At 40.2% G+C, this 15,810-nt stretch overlaps 1 protein-coding gene across 9 annotated transcripts in view; it reads right to left on the bottom strand.

The window, feature by feature from the left end:
• The window catches only part of LOC105207684 (polypyrimidine tract-binding protein 1), a 478,610-nt gene that overhangs the window by 326,704 nt on the left and 136,096 nt on the right, over nucleotides 1–15,810 (bottom strand). The window contains exon 1 of one of the 9 annotated variants that reach the window (XM_039457820.1): nucleotides 14,040–15,075. The exons of 6 other annotated variants lie outside the window; for them this stretch is intronic. The gene's annotated coding sequence lies outside the window, so the exon portion shown is untranslated. Of the gene's footprint in view, nucleotides 1–14,039; nucleotides 15,076–15,810 lie in introns of those variants that run through there. 2 more of the 9 variants (XM_039457818.1, XM_039457824.1) reach the window with 2 other exon arrangements.

Here is a 15,810-nt window from a genome sequence, read left to right as displayed (position 1 = left end):
CATTCAATTCATGCTTTGTTAAAAGTTCTTAGGGTTTACATTCATTTACTGAATGTAAATCTGTAATTAAAATTTTTAATTAAGAACTAAATAATTAAAAAATGTTAAATAATATTCTCGGAATATTCATAATACATAATTTTAATTTTTAATAATAGTTATATAATATTTCAGGAATATTGTGTGATTACATGATGTGTGTATTATTATTTTGAAAAAATAATTTTTTAATATTCTATTCTGTCACATATTGCTGGCTATTTATGCATACACGCACCATATAATCATACAGCATTCCTAGAATATTACATAAATATTATTAAAAATTAAAATTATATTACTATAAATATTCAGAGAATATTACTTAACATTTTTTAATATCATAAAAATGTTCTGTTGGAATAATTTGTCAATGTTATATATTCACTTTACATAATATTCTTGATGTATTACTTTAATATTCGTGGAATATTATAAAAATATTCATACAGTTCTGAGATTTAAAGTAATACACATTTTTTTAATTATAAAATTATTAATAATAAATAGTATATTTAAACTCTTTTTTTTACGTGGTATTTTAAATACTCTATTTTGTACGTAAACTTTATTTCATTTTAAGAAGTATATATTTGTATTAATACTTTAGAAAAATTAGAAATATTATTTAATACAATCTAGATTTAAATAATCTAATATTATATTATGTTAACTATAATATTACTTGATATTAAATAATATTGATATTAAATAATATGGTTAATCATTAGTGGACTGTAAAAAATAAAAACGCATAAAACCTAACAAAATCCAATAAAATCCCCAAAAAAACCCATTGGTCTTTAAAAAAAAAATCCGAGTTTTTTTTTCAATCCTGTACAGAATACTATTTATAATTTACAGTAAGCATAGTGAACCGAGTTGCCAACTGAATTATATCCCCCTCATAACCTGTGCGGAAAGCAGAGAAAGATATTTGACTATAAATCGGATTATAAAATTGCATTTCGCCAGATCTATTACGTAGAAGTCACTCTCCGTTATTTTTCCCTGATGGAGCCCGGCGCGGCTGTCACTAATGCCGCGACACTTTTATCGCGCAAGAATATCGTCGGCGTTGGAATTAATTAAGTATCTCTCTCCGCTCTCGGTGGGTGGACGTGCGGGATGGCAAAATTACTCGCTTCCTGGTTGAAGAGCCTCGGATTGTTCGCCGACGCGAGAACCAGCGCGCGCTGAGCTCCATTTACATCGCGTCATTTTATGTAACAATTAGTATTATATTATCGAACGCGGCAAATTACCAGCAAGCACGAATGACGGCAAGTTCTTCACCGTTACATTCTCGAAAACAGGATCATTTTCAGGAAAAATGCGACGCGTATCGGCTGACGGTCCATTATTTTAATATTCAACGAAACAGATATCGCAAAAATTTCTACGCGACGAGAATTTTCCATCCATCTGCACGTAGAGCGACTCCCTTTAATCCATTTTATCATGTATATACCGCAAAAACCATTTTCCCGCGGAGGGATATACCCAAAATACGCATGATATAGCGCGAGAACGCTTCTGCGGCTTACGCGTAACAAGAAATTGATTTTCGGCGGCGCAGGAAAAAAAAAGAGAGCACAGAGGGACGGAGAGCAAATCGTTTTCGCCCGCGCGACCAAAAATCGTGCTCCCGGCGCGCAATCTCGGTAATCCGATCTAATTAACAAGGAGACGTGATCGGATCATCGAACGCTCGCATTATCGGATACGCCGGTCGCGTCGACGATCGGCGGTTTTGTACACACGATGAAAATTGTTTTCGAGACCGGCCGACAAACGACGACGGTGCAACCTCGCCGCGTGGCTCATGGCGTTATTTTCAGCGGCTCGCCGCGCGCCACGCTATTCCGTCGATTTATTTACGGCACGAACACGACGAACTAACGAATCCTTTTTATTTATTTCGATCGCGTTTCGAAAATCGGAGACGACGTTTGATCGGAACATTACCGGATTACTGCATTTCGGCACGGCGCGGCGACTCGGAAATGTACGTGCGCAACGTATTCGCGACCTTATTTTTGCAAATGCAAATTAATACAAATGAGATTCCGCGAGATTCACACATTCGGCTGAAAGAAGAGAGGAAGAGCGAGTGAAAATCGATCGCGCGAACCTTTCAGTTTAAAACACAACATTCACACTGTTAGAAAAAAAAAAAAACTGTAAATGTCCATTTCCATCGATGTAGATTAACTTTGATCTCTTTGGTTTAACTCGCTCTTAATCTTTTTCTAGTTCTAACAATTAGAAAAAGGTAAAGAGTAAGTTAAACCGGAGAGCAAAGTTAATCTGCATTGACGAAAATAGACATAAAACGGAACTCTAATCGGAATTTTATTTTTGGGAGGATGTTCACTTCACACACGCTTAAAAAAATGCATCTGGCGGAAACGTCGAATAATCACTTGGAAAAAAAACCACAAAAGCTTTTAAAACGCAGTGTCGAAATCTCTGAAAAACTTTCAAAAATTAAAATTTAAATACGTTTTACATTGATCGATTTTAACGACCTAAACCGAAAATTATTAAATATAATATTTCTATAGCTCTATAATATCTTAATAATAATAATCGGTGTAATTTAGTTCATATATAATCTATATAAATACGAAACGTTAATATTTCTTGTTTTGTAGAAAAATACATTATATACGCATATTTTGACATTTCAATTTATTTTATTTAAGGATTGCTAAAAAATATTGTTTTTGTACATAAATAACACGGAACGCAGAAAATAATCAAAAACTTCTTCACAATACTCTTTATGATCGGTATTCATAGCCGATTCTTATTTCACGATTGCCTTGAGTATATCTTGAGATGCTAATACAGCTTTTCGATCGGTTAATGACATCATCTTAAGATGATATTTAAGACGATCTTAAATGTAAATATGAATACTGGCCTATAGATATCGCTTTTTTGTCCATAATGATGCTATTAATATTCATACCTTCGGATATTTCTCAGAAATCTTTTGAACTTGTATCCAAAGATATTTTGTTATTGTGATTTAATTCGCAATTTAGAAAAAAAGCGGAAACGTACGATTTTATGAAAATCAATAATATCTAATCAAAATTTCTTATTACACTGTTTCGCATGTATCTTTTTTCATAATTTACAAACTATAATTTTTGATGACAATTCGTTTTTCATGATTATACATCGATTGGATTTTTTTTATTGAGCAATAATCAAGCGATTACAGATAAAGTATCCTGTGAAAGTATGACAAACAAACATTCACAATAATTACATCTGTAAAACATCATAAAGTTTCATTTCAAACGCGAATCAAAGATATTGGACAGAGGTTTCTTATAATCCTACACCGCACGCTAATCACACAGCCGTAGCGGGATAACCACGCGATCGTATTCACGATTATTAGCCCGTCCGTTAATTTGCCGTTCCCGTCTGACGACAGGCCGTCTTCGCGAAAGACAGACGGGCCTGCGCCGTGAGTATTACGGCGGCAGTTAATTTTCAGTATCGATCATCCCCTGCGCAACGAGGGCGATTTAATTAATTAATTTCTCGCGACATGAGTTACGAGTACCCTGTTGGACCGTTCGATCGCCGGGAAAATGGAGCCGGTCTTCGCAAGAGACGCGCCTGAAACATCACCAAGCCTCTCGGTTCCTCTCGCGGACGAGAGAAAGAGGCGTTTCCGCGAAGGCACAGAGAAAGAATCGGCAAAGCTCGAAAAGCTCACACTCGGAAAGAGAAAAAGAGAGAGAGAGAGAGAGAAACTGCACTCCATTTTCGGAAAGTATTACGAACCAAGATAGTAGATCTTCCATTTAGGACAGAACTTTGCACGGGTTTAGGCGATAAAACACAGGTGTTTACTCGCGGCGCGAACGCACGCGCGAGTTAAGAGACTACTCGCGTGATGGCGGCTCTCAAGTTACACTCGTTTCATGCCGAATGAAATTGCGTACCGCCTCCCGCGAAACATCACGTCAATGCCACGTAAACCCGCGTGCGTTGCTTATTTTTCCGCGGGATAGTTTCCGGTAGATGTTTACCCGAGCGGAAGACTCCGACTGAGGCGGAGAGACGTGCGGGAAGAAGGATAAAGAGAGTTCTTTTACTCCTCTCTCGCAATGCCACCCTCTTCCGCGGAAAGCTAGTCGGCGGTTTGTAAACCGCAAATCGCGAAACACGGAAATCACGCAGAGGGAGAGAGAGAGCCCATGGGAATACCGTCGAGCAATCGATTACCGGAGAGGAATCGCCCTCTTATTACTCCAGACAACCGCTTTGCGAAGCGTTGCAAAACGAACGCCACATCGATCGACAGTCGATGCGATCGCAGACAAACAAACGCTGGGAAAGAATCCAGATCGACAGCTATAAATATGCGGATGCTCGGGAATTCGAGCGAAATTGTTCAACGGCATGTGCTCCAGACGAAAAAAAAAAGGGAAGAAGTATTACGGGAAAAAAATTCAATAAGAAAAAAAAAATATAGAAATAGAAAATTTTTCCCTCGGTGCCGGATGTTACGTGTATGAAATCTTTTTATTAGGAATTTCCGCTCTACCTTGCGCCTCCCCTCCCCCCTTCGTCCTTGAGAGGAGTTTTCCCCGGCATAATCCGCGCTTACAAATCTCGAATCACGGGAGAAAAATCGACGGGGCCGCGACACGTCGGACGGACCATAAACGTCGGAATGAAAAAATATGATAGGCCTCTCGCCAGCCCAAAATACGAGAGTTCCAAGTCCAAGACGTAAAGAAATAGAAGGAAAGAACTTCGAAAGGAAATATTCCGCTCCTCGCGCGGCGAGAGGGGAGGGGAATTGATAGATTGCTTTGCGGGAGTCGGGCGACCTTGATGATCGAAAGACCTCGCCACGTGGGTCCGCTAGTTCGACTCAAATGTCATCTAAATAGTCTCGAATTCTATCAGCACTTTTTATCGTTATATAATCGCACAAAAAAAAACAGTTTAGAAATATTCAGCGTCTATTTTTAAAATATTTGGGATTTAATAAAAATTGTATAGGTTGTTGTCCATCATTCGGAGATTTATAAGCGCGGAATCGATTCATCGAAATAATATCACAAGGATTTTAGTTTGCAACAAATTTACCTGTAATTTTATAAAAAACGTGTGATCGCGTTGATTCAAATAACTCAAATAGATTTTAAAAATAATGGGAATAGTTAAAAATTTATTAAAAATATAGTTTAGATATCGAAGAAATATTTGATTAAACAATTCTGATTAAGCATGAATGATTCAGAAGATATTAAGGATGCAGCAAAAGAGGATCAAAAACAATTATAAACCCAGTTTTTCATTGTTTTCTTCTTTGTAGCTGGTTTCAGAGCCAAATTTTGGACATTTGCAACCAAAATTTTTTGTTGTTGATTAAGAAAAAAAAAGAATAAACCTAAGAAGCCTGCAGTTTTAAAATCTTGACGACTTTTAGCCGATATTGTCAAACCAAAACATCCTTAAATAATTTTGACCAAGTATAAATAATTCAAAAGATATATTAAGGATGCAACAAAGTAGAGTCATTTTCGCTGCAAAAATCATTACAAACCAAGTTTTCCATTGTTTTCTTCTTTACAGCTGTTTTCAAAGTCAAAATTCGAGCATTCGCGACCAAACTTTTTGTCGTTGATTAGGAAAAAAAAATAAATCTAAGATTTATATAAAATTCTAAAACTTTAGCTTATATTGTATAGCTAAAACATTCTTAAACAACTTCTCCAGATATTAACGAAAAAAAGAGCGTAACAAAAATCTCCTTACATTAATAAGAGAAACAAGATAATGAGTAGTCGACCGACTAAAAGTCTAAATGGATTATTAAAGAAAAATTTAACATTGTCGTTCGCGTGCCTGAAATTTAAGGGTACAGGTTGCAGTTTGATGAAAAATATCGCGTCTTTATTGGCGTGCGAAAGAGCTATTACGCCATATCAGCATAGAAAGTAAGCGGGGCAAGATAAAGCGAAGCTGAGTTTACATTACAATCTAATTATCATGAAATCGATGGCCACAGTCCTAATTAAGATAACAGTAACTGCATTTAGCTCGCGGAAATGTCTCGCGGAGAAAAAGGTTATTAACTTGTAAGAAAAAAAGGTGAAGAGGCCAAATTGACTTTCCGCGCTTAATAAATCCTTTAATATCTCGGTTATGGGAAGCATTTAGTCGTCTCGTAGGTCCCTAAGACCGTTCCAGCGCATGCTCAACATTCTCGGCATAGGGTTCCTATAAATTGCGAGTATGATACGTCCTGAAAACGTCGGCCGGGAGTGCTTTAACACTAAACGACGAGAAGAACAAAAAGAAAGAAAAGATTAAACGGATGACACGTCGGATCGATATCAAGGTAAAATGAGACACCTAACGTGCGCAGCTCGCAATGGTGCAGCTATAAAATATCAGCAAACGAGTTTTCGCAACCTGTCAGCGCTTCTTTGAAACTCAATAATAATTCTATAACTAACCGATAAAATTCATCGCCGGTTATTCGATAGCGATAAAACTGTATTCTCTGCTATTAATACTTCTATTAAATATCGTTACCATTAATTCCCCGTGGTTGCAGAGCGGCGAGATGTATAAAAAAAAAGCCGGAAATTGTCCACTTTAAAAATAGAAGTAAGCAGGATGATTCAATTTAAATCTAATTGCGCAAGTAAATTAAATTATCTCGCACTTGTACACAGATTCTTTGAGAATGTATTGAAAGAATGATTTTACTAAAAGTATCAAAAAATTTAGACAAGTACAAAAAGTAATTTTTCCTGGACCATCAAAACAAACAAGTACTACGCAAACCACAAAGAGATTCGCAGACACAGACAAGTTATTCAACTTTGAATTATTCGCTGATTTTACCTCGAATTCGGACAGGTAAAAAAAAGCTTTGTTTTCTAACTTTTTCAAAAATACGCGAGAATTTTTTCAAATGTTTCACAGTCCAAAAACTTTTGAAAGAATACAACCATCCCTCAGGGAGCCAAGTGGTCCGAGCTAAATCGTAAAATTCAAGACAAATAATTATGCAGAATGCTCAAGCCAGAATGTTAAAATTTTTTGCAACATTGCTCATTATGCTTCAGCGTGCATAATTATTTTGACGGTACAACAAATTTTTTTTCAGATTTGTGTCAAGTTAAATTTTTTGATATTTCAACAAAACCATTCTTTTCATACACACGACTTTGAATTATTCGGTGAATTCTCTGATTCTATCTCAAACTTAGACAGATGAAAAAAAATTTTGTTTTCTAAATTTTTTTGAGTATGCCAGAATTTTTTCGAATCCAAAAAAAAAACTTTTTAGAATCCAAAAACTCTAAAAGGCTAGTATTCATAGTCAATTCTTACTTCAAGACTGTCTTAAGTAATGTCTTAAGATGCTAATACGGCTTTCTGATTGGTCGATGACATCTTAAGATGGTACTTAAGACGGTCTTAAATATCAGAATCGATTATGAATACCGGCCTTTGAAAAAAAAATTCAATTCACTATCGTCCTTCAAAGAGCCAAGTGATGAAATTCAAAGTAAATAATTGCAAAACGCTCAAAGCAAAATATTAAATTTTTTTGCAGCACTGAGCGTCCTATATAAATTATTTAAACGATACGACAAAATTATTTTCACTTCTGCGTCCAGTTAAATTTTTAAACACTTCGGCACAACCGTTCTTTTCGTACACACAACGAAGAGATTTTCGACGTTAGACAAATATTCTCGCGAACTTGACGAGAGCGAAGTCTAGCACGCCTAACGCGTCACTTTCGTCGAAAAAATATTCGAGGCTAAACGAGGAGCCTGGCTTCTCTCGAATTGCGAAACGTGTTTCGCATAATGATGAACCGCGGCGATTTCTGTTTCCGTTGCTGGCGGGGCGGGGCGAGGCGGCGATAGAGACACCGAGACGAGATAGTAGAAAAAAATAAGAGGACAGGGTGATAGAAAACCGGTTCTCGCGATTCAGACAGGCACGGTCTGATCTGATCGCGGCATGGCGAAAATGGTTTAATCATAATCCGAGTGCAATACCGCCGAGCGCAGGTGTCGGTGGTGCATCATCGGAGAAAATAGTTCTCGAACGTTTCGCGAACGTCGCGCGATTGCCATTCGCGGCGCAAAAATACACCCGAGACAGTCTTAGTCATCGATATTCGGATCACGGCCACAATTACGGCCGATATCACCGACCGTGGAATTTCAGGCCGAGATATGGCGTGAATTGCGAAGTAGCCCGTGAACCCTTTCAACATGCGTTGTAAAAAAAATTACCGAGAAACTGAGAGAGAGAGAAAGAGGAAGAGAATTTTTTTCGCTTTTTACCGGCTCTACATTTTAAAAAGTACGTCAGATCCACTAAATTGAAAATTCCGTAATCACAATTTATTAATTATAAACATATATAAAAAGGACAATTCTACTGAAACACAGAGATAAATAAAATAATTATGTTGAGCCACTAAAACATTTATATTCGACGTTTAAACTAGTTGCTATAGTGTCAAAACTTTATGTAGCAGAATCATTATGTTTGAACGCATAATTATTTTGATAGTAAACATAAAATTATTTCTCTGATTTGCATCTAACTAAATTTTCAGATCCAATTATAAAGAAAAAAAATGATTCTTTCCGTGTAGATAAAATACACCTCGCGGCTAATTGGTAAACTGCAATCGAGTCTGACAGCACCATTTTTGTCCGTCGAGAGGCTACACCTAAATCGCGGCTACAGTAGATTTCCCATTACGTCGACCGACGACGACATTCGCGTATGAACGCAAAAGGTGTGGCTTTTAATTCACGCGGAAGCAATTACGCGCCATAAGTCGCTTCACGCGTTCGTTCGCGAGAATCGCGCTTGTAAGGAGGTACGCTCTGATTGCCGGTTTGCCGCCCAGTTTCTATTGACAATGGCGTAGTTGACGGCGACAAATCTTGCGAGACGAGGCGCGAAGGGATATAACTGAAGGATACAAATTTCACAGCCTCGCGTCACGAATACGAGAGCGAACCGAGCACTCAAAATAGTTCTGCTGTCGATATTTGTTATCGAAGCAGAATAGTATTTTGCAAAAAAATACTTTCAAGCAAGTTGGCGTTTCAAAGTGAATCAGAGAGAAATCTCAAAACTATGATATAACTTCTAATGCAATATACTCAACGTTGGCTGACTCTTAATCTTCTAGACCTGAATGTTTATACAGCCCCCGAGAATAAATTTTGAATTATTGTTATTGTGAAATAAAATAACATTCAGTCCTTTTTATTTGAAGTATGTCGTTTTGGTTCCTTGAAATTAATTACTGCCTTTTAGTCAACATAAAATACATCTTCTAGACCGAATGTCAGTAACTGTGTCATAGATTTTAATGTCGCATCCGCAGAAAAGATTTTTGGATTCAATGCTATTACTCTTTCATGTATCATTAAATAGGATTAATGTAAAGATAATCATAATTATAATAACAATATCAATAATTAATACCTACATTAATATTATTATAATAATTAATATTATTGAAAAAGGATTTTCTAAATAGAAAAAATCTTCAATCCAGAATAAAATAATCACAATGTTGTCTCGTTAATTTTTCAGACAAATTTAGATTAAAAAATGGAAATTTGTACCAAATCTCATAATATTCTTCACTTAATAATAGATTGAGCTAAAGAACATTTTAATATTTTATTCTTTTCTAATAAATAAAATATCACGACGGCCTACGAGAGAGCTTTGGACATATACATCAAAAATATTTCGTCCCAAAGGATAAAGGATCGTAAGAACTCATTATACGCGTAGACAGAAGCTGCTCGGTTTTCCATAAATGCGTTATTTATAATGCATCACGTGCGAATTTTTTTCTACCTCAAAAAAAAAAGAAAAAAGAAAAATAAATAAATCAATTTTATTTAATTTGATGGAGAAGAATAGGTATTATAGACCTGTCATGTTTATAGCTTGCTAAAGCTATTTTGTTTATATTTTTCTTTTTTATATTTTCCTCGTATGCGGTTTGAAACATAAAATCACTGTGCAGCGTAAAAGGATCTCTCCGTGAAAATGGACAATAACTACAAAATCATCTACAATGTCCACAGATGTTTCATGAACTTTTTCATATTTTTTTTTTAATACCTTAAGGTAAAAAAATAGCACCGGCCGTGGCAGATCCAATGATAAGATGCCAAAAAAAAAAATGTATAAAGTGAAAGAATTCATTCTTAGCCTTTATTCATAGCCTTTCATTTTTATAAACTTTGCTGTTAATTAATGAAATAGAAATGTATTTTATTACTTCATTTACCAATTTATTTTTTATTTAATTCCCTCCTTACGGGGAACCGTATCTGAATTCTTCTATTACTGCCTACTACGCCAGTTTTAGAAGCCAACAAAAATTTTTTAAACGCTCTTTCCGGCTTACGTTGCGAAAGCAACGTGTTATTCCAAAATACAAAACAGTATTATAAAAATTGCTATACCACATCTGAGAGAAGACACTTACCAATTTGTTTTAGAGTTTTATTTTTAGCATCTGCTTAAAGAAGCATTACTCGAAAACAAATTGGTATGCCAGTATTGTTGGCATTCCTCTACACTATCTAAAAAAGGGGGAAAGTCAAACGTAACCGGACGATCGTTCCAGCGATCGCAATTTTATCGCTACGACAAGTCCGCAGAGGAATCCGCGCGTCTTCTCGCGAACCGGGCTCCGAAGTCGCGTGCAACGAACGACGGCCGGAGCCCCGCGGGCGCCACGGGGACAACGGCGCACACAACGGCGATTCTCACGATCCTGAAGAACCTGGCGTACCGATCCGACTTGGCGTACCGTAGGCCAGGTGCATACATGCATGCGGCGGCGCACGTACGGGGCCGTGGGTTCGAGGAACGCGGCGTTGCGCCGCGCAATGCGGCGCCGCGATAAGCCTCGCGTAACTATGCGCCACCGGCAGCAGCAGCAGCAGCAGCAGCAACAGCAACAGCTAGCCAAGCCGGACTCTCTCTGTTTATGGCAGCGATTTTTACGCCCACCGCCTCGCAAAAACCGGCGCTCGCTCGGCCAGTACCGCCGCCTCGTTACCGGGAAAACGCGACTCATCGACAGCTAACGCTAACGTCGGCGAGATCTCGCCCATCGTTGTTTCTCTCTACAAGTCCGCACACACCCTACGACAGTGACGACGACGACGTTTTCCCAGCGGTAAATGATCGTCCCGTAAGATACGTTTGTTTCGAGCCGTGGGCTGTCGCCGGTGGAAAGAAGCAGTCGTGTTCTACCTCCAAGTCCCGCGAGACGACGGAAAATTATTTACTGGGAGACGCGACATAAATATTCAACGACATTTCACACAAAAAGTGTACCGAGATAAACAGAAGGAAAGAAATATGCGCAATTTATACACTTTCTGGTAAAAGTGAAGATTGATGAATGTTAATAAACCACCGTTTAAAGTTCATTAAGCTATATTTGTGTTGTCACGTCACTCGCGTGAAGGCGAATAAAGGATTTAGAGGTGCGGTGATTCGTGAACGTAACTTTTTAATTTTGTTCAATTGCCGAGTGTAAATCGACGTGCCATCTTTTTCGGAGCTAGCTAATTTCGATTTTGCTAAGGTGCCTAAAAATTTAGCTATAATAGATACGAATCTGAAAATAATTTCAGCGGGTCATCGCAATAATTATGTAAATGAAATTGGTTGTCAAAACTTTTTGTTGCAACCTTATGCTTGAATAATTATTAGAATGGCCCAACAAATTATTATTTTCAAATCCGTATCTAGACAAATTTATCAATGTATCTGCAAAATCTTTCCGTATATTGTTAACGGTTATATAATTGTTAATATATTAGATTGAAAATGAGAAAAGATTATGTAAATGGTACACTCACACACAGAAAAAAGTTTGTTAAAAAACTAAAATATTTAGTCCGATATTGATCCAACAATTATTTAATTGCACAAAAAAAGTTCATTTATATTAAAACCATTAAAATTTTTTAATCAAGACTTAACTAAAGTCAACTCAATTTAGTTAAACGTATTGGATTAAATATTTTAGTTTTTCGATAAATTTTTTTCAGGATAATAAATGTTGTGTAAAAATTATATACATGTTACGTACATATATATATATATATATATATATATATATATAGACAGACTAAATTTTAATTTGTCAGTAAAAAGTAGATGAATATACATGTGATTAAGTTATATAGAATGTAAGCCAAGTTCAAAACGTCCCAAAACATCTGCAAGGAAAATTTTATTCGATAATATAGTATACATTACGTGTACTATATATTTCAAGTAGTTTTCCTCGCGAAGGATGTTTTGGGACATAACCTTGGCATACTAAAAAAAAAAGTTTAGTAGTAGCTATAGTGGCCCATTCTTTATTATAAAGAACAGTTCTTTATTTCAAGTACCTGTCCTTTAAATTTATTCTTTTTTTATATTTTATTTTGACTTTTATTTTAACAATTTCAAGGGAAATTCTTTTCTAAAGTCCAATGTCGTACTAATAAACAATTACAGAAAAAACTGACAAACTTAGTTTCATGCAATACAATTTATCTTTTTAATTATGCTTTTTATCTTTGAAATTAAAGTTATTCAAATTAAATGCGCTTTCATTCTTTATTATTTCAAATTCAGATTGAAACCAAGGATGTGTTGCAACATAATTTTAAACACAGTTTCAAACTACATTAGAGACTACATGGTATCTCATCATAAAGAAAATTTCATAATGCGCAAACTCCTGACAGTTGCAAACTGATTTGAAAACATGTAGGAAGACTTGAAATTTTTTTAAGTTTATCCTTTAGTTTCTTTAATATTTTTTAACGAATTTTGACAACATTAAATTTACATTAAATGTGCATTAAATATTTTTAATATGTCTGCTTAAAATTTGTTTCCGTTGCATTACATTACATTACGTTTCGCTGCCGATTTTCAACAATGTACTTAAAAAAGTAAAATTATTTTTGGCAATAATTAACCAATAATGATAAATATTTAATTGCAGTTATCTCACTCAACACTTGGTAGCTATTACCAAACTAGCAAAGCATAAGAAAATATAGAAAAATATATATTTATAAGAATGAACTGATAAACAGATTATAATCTATAATTAATAAAATAATTATAACGATTGAATGTATAAATTTTACTCATTTTTGCAAACTGTAAATAAATTCTATCCTGTTAACCGTGATACGTATCTCTTATTATTAACATTAATTAGCCTGCTCCGCCGCCCAGCACAAGTCTAACAGGAAACCCGAAACTTCGCAATCTTAAAAAAAAGCTGCCATGTGCATTCAGTCGGCCGGGCGGCGCGCGTCTGTTTCTCCCGAAGCAGCAGAAGCATTTCCGCTCATTTGCGCAAGCCGGACTGCGCCTCGAGACCGAAATCGGCGTGAAATCGGCTTTCCGGTGCCGTGCGCTCGGAAAGGCCGAAGGCCGAAGGAGCATGACGAACGGCATCCGTCCCGAGCGAGAGAACAATCGCTCGCCGACGGAGAGAGCAGAGACGAGACGAGACGAGACGAGACGAGACGAGACGAGACGAGACGAGACGCGACGCGGAGCCGCGCGGCGTCATCGCCAACGGAAATTTGCGACCACGTGCGGGCACAGAGCGACGGGGAGGGCCGCCGCCGTGCCGCCCGCCGGTCTCGACATGCGCCTTTCGCGGACGCACGTCGCGAGGAGGAGAAGATCCGCGCGGATTTCGCGCGCGCTGACGGCGGCCGCGTGCGGCGTGGCGCGGCGTGGAGCGGCGCGGCGCGGCCGCGCCGTTGGAAACGCGATTCTACGGCTCGACGACGTGGCGCGAGTTGCCGCGAGTGTGGATTGTCGTCGCCGTAGGGCACGCAACGCGGCTCCGGTCGCAATACGCGTCGGCACGCCGATCGCTCTCGGCTAAATGTACTAACCGTGTCCACGGTAGGCTTCCAGGCGGCGGCGGCGGCGACGTCGGCGGCAGCGGTTGCGGCAACGATGGAAGGAATGTCCAGGAGAATTCCGTGGAATATATCCGTGCAACTTGGCGGTTCAGCGGTGATGCCGGCACAGCGTGGCTTCTCCCTCGCCGTAAACGTCTCACTCACGAAGGGCGACACAGACGAGTAAATTCCGAAACGAGAGAGAGAGAAGGAGAGAGACGCGCCGATCTTCCTCCTCTGTCACAGATTTTTTCTTTTCCCCCCCCGAGTGTGCTCGGACTTGTGCGGATTTTCGTCGACGCGGCGAGGATGGTGGACACACACGCGGGCGCGCGAGGAGCACACTGCTGTGAAAAGTCACAAGCGACGGCAACGGTCGCGTCGACTGCGGGATTCACGCTCGTTATGAATCGAAGCGCACGTCACGGGAAAACGACGTCGAGGACGTCGAGGACGACGACAACGACGACGACGGCGATGAAGGGCACACACATACAACACACATACACGCGCGCGCGCACACGTCGAGGCGGCAGCGTCGCTCGTTGTTCACACGTACGTGTAACGCGCGTCTCGCGGCGAGGAGCCTCGCGTTTTGGAGGTTAGGAAGCGCACGACGAGACGACGCACCACCGGCTAGCTACTGCTCTCCTTCCTCTCACCGCCTTTCCCTACGAGCTACGTGCGGCCGCCGTCTCTCTCTATCCGTCTGCCCCTCTCACTCTCCGGCGCTGTCTCTCCCACACGAGGGTCTCTTCTACCGAGAAACGACTCTCCGTGTATATACGATCGCGTCGCGTTGTACCGCGCCGTTCATGCAACTACTAAACCGATCGTCCGTTTTACCGGGGGTAAACACCGACCCAAGTAAAACGCGACAGGACGGAGCGAGCGAGAGGGAGGGATAAACAACGCGGCGAGGAAGCGAGAGACTGCCGGGAAGGAAAAACAAGCACAAGGAGGCGCGAAACGTCGCCGCTCGCGGACAACAAAGACGAAACGCGCGCCCACACGGAGGAGCGTGGAAAAATAAAAGGCGTGGGGGCGGGAGGGGGAGGGGGAATTCTCCGAATGTCGTACACACCGGCGGAGCAGCGACAGAGGTGACGCGCGACCGCGAAAACGTGCGCAATGGGGGCGGGAGGGGCGTCCGGCTAAAAATTGCGTGTACGTTGTGGAAGAAGAGAGAAAGACGGATGAAAATAGAGATATAGAAAAAGAGCGAGAAAAGCGACGTTGAAACTTCGCTACTACGAATCGTGGCGCGACACGAGAGAGAAGGGCGAGAAGAGCGAGGAGGGGGAGCGGACGCGTTGGAGACGAGGCGACTCCACGGGCGGGAGAAGGTTAGGTACGGCGAGAGGCGAGAGGAAGGGAGCCTGCTGTACCGTATGGGCCAGGTGCGGGCGCGGGGTTATTACGCGAGTGGGGAGAGCGACACAACGACTCACCGACTCGTTGGAGGGACGCGGGGCGACTGACGCTGCGGGCGGTAGAGGGGGAAACGTAGGCTTCCGCGCGGGATGGGTAGCAGCAGGGCGGTCGCGCGGGGCGAGGGTCGAGGGAGGTCAGGCTTGCCAGCCGGCAACAGCCGACGCGGCTCGATCTGCCGCGATCTCGCTCGCGCGCCCGCTCGCGCCCGCTCGAGCCGTCCTTCTCGCTCTCTCGGAGTTCGATGTATCGCGCCGCCGTTTTGCCGTCGCCGTCGCCGCCACCACCGCCGTCGATGTGTCGACGAAGCGACGTAGGAGGCGCGCCAGGG

Source organism: Solenopsis invicta, chromosome 15 (assembly GCF_016802725.1).
Source record: "Solenopsis invicta isolate M01_SB chromosome 15, UNIL_Sinv_3.0, whole genome shotgun sequence".
Taxonomy (NCBI): domain Eukaryota; kingdom Metazoa; phylum Arthropoda; class Insecta; order Hymenoptera; family Formicidae; genus Solenopsis; species Solenopsis invicta.
This window is presented reverse-complemented; position numbering and strand designations above follow the sequence as displayed.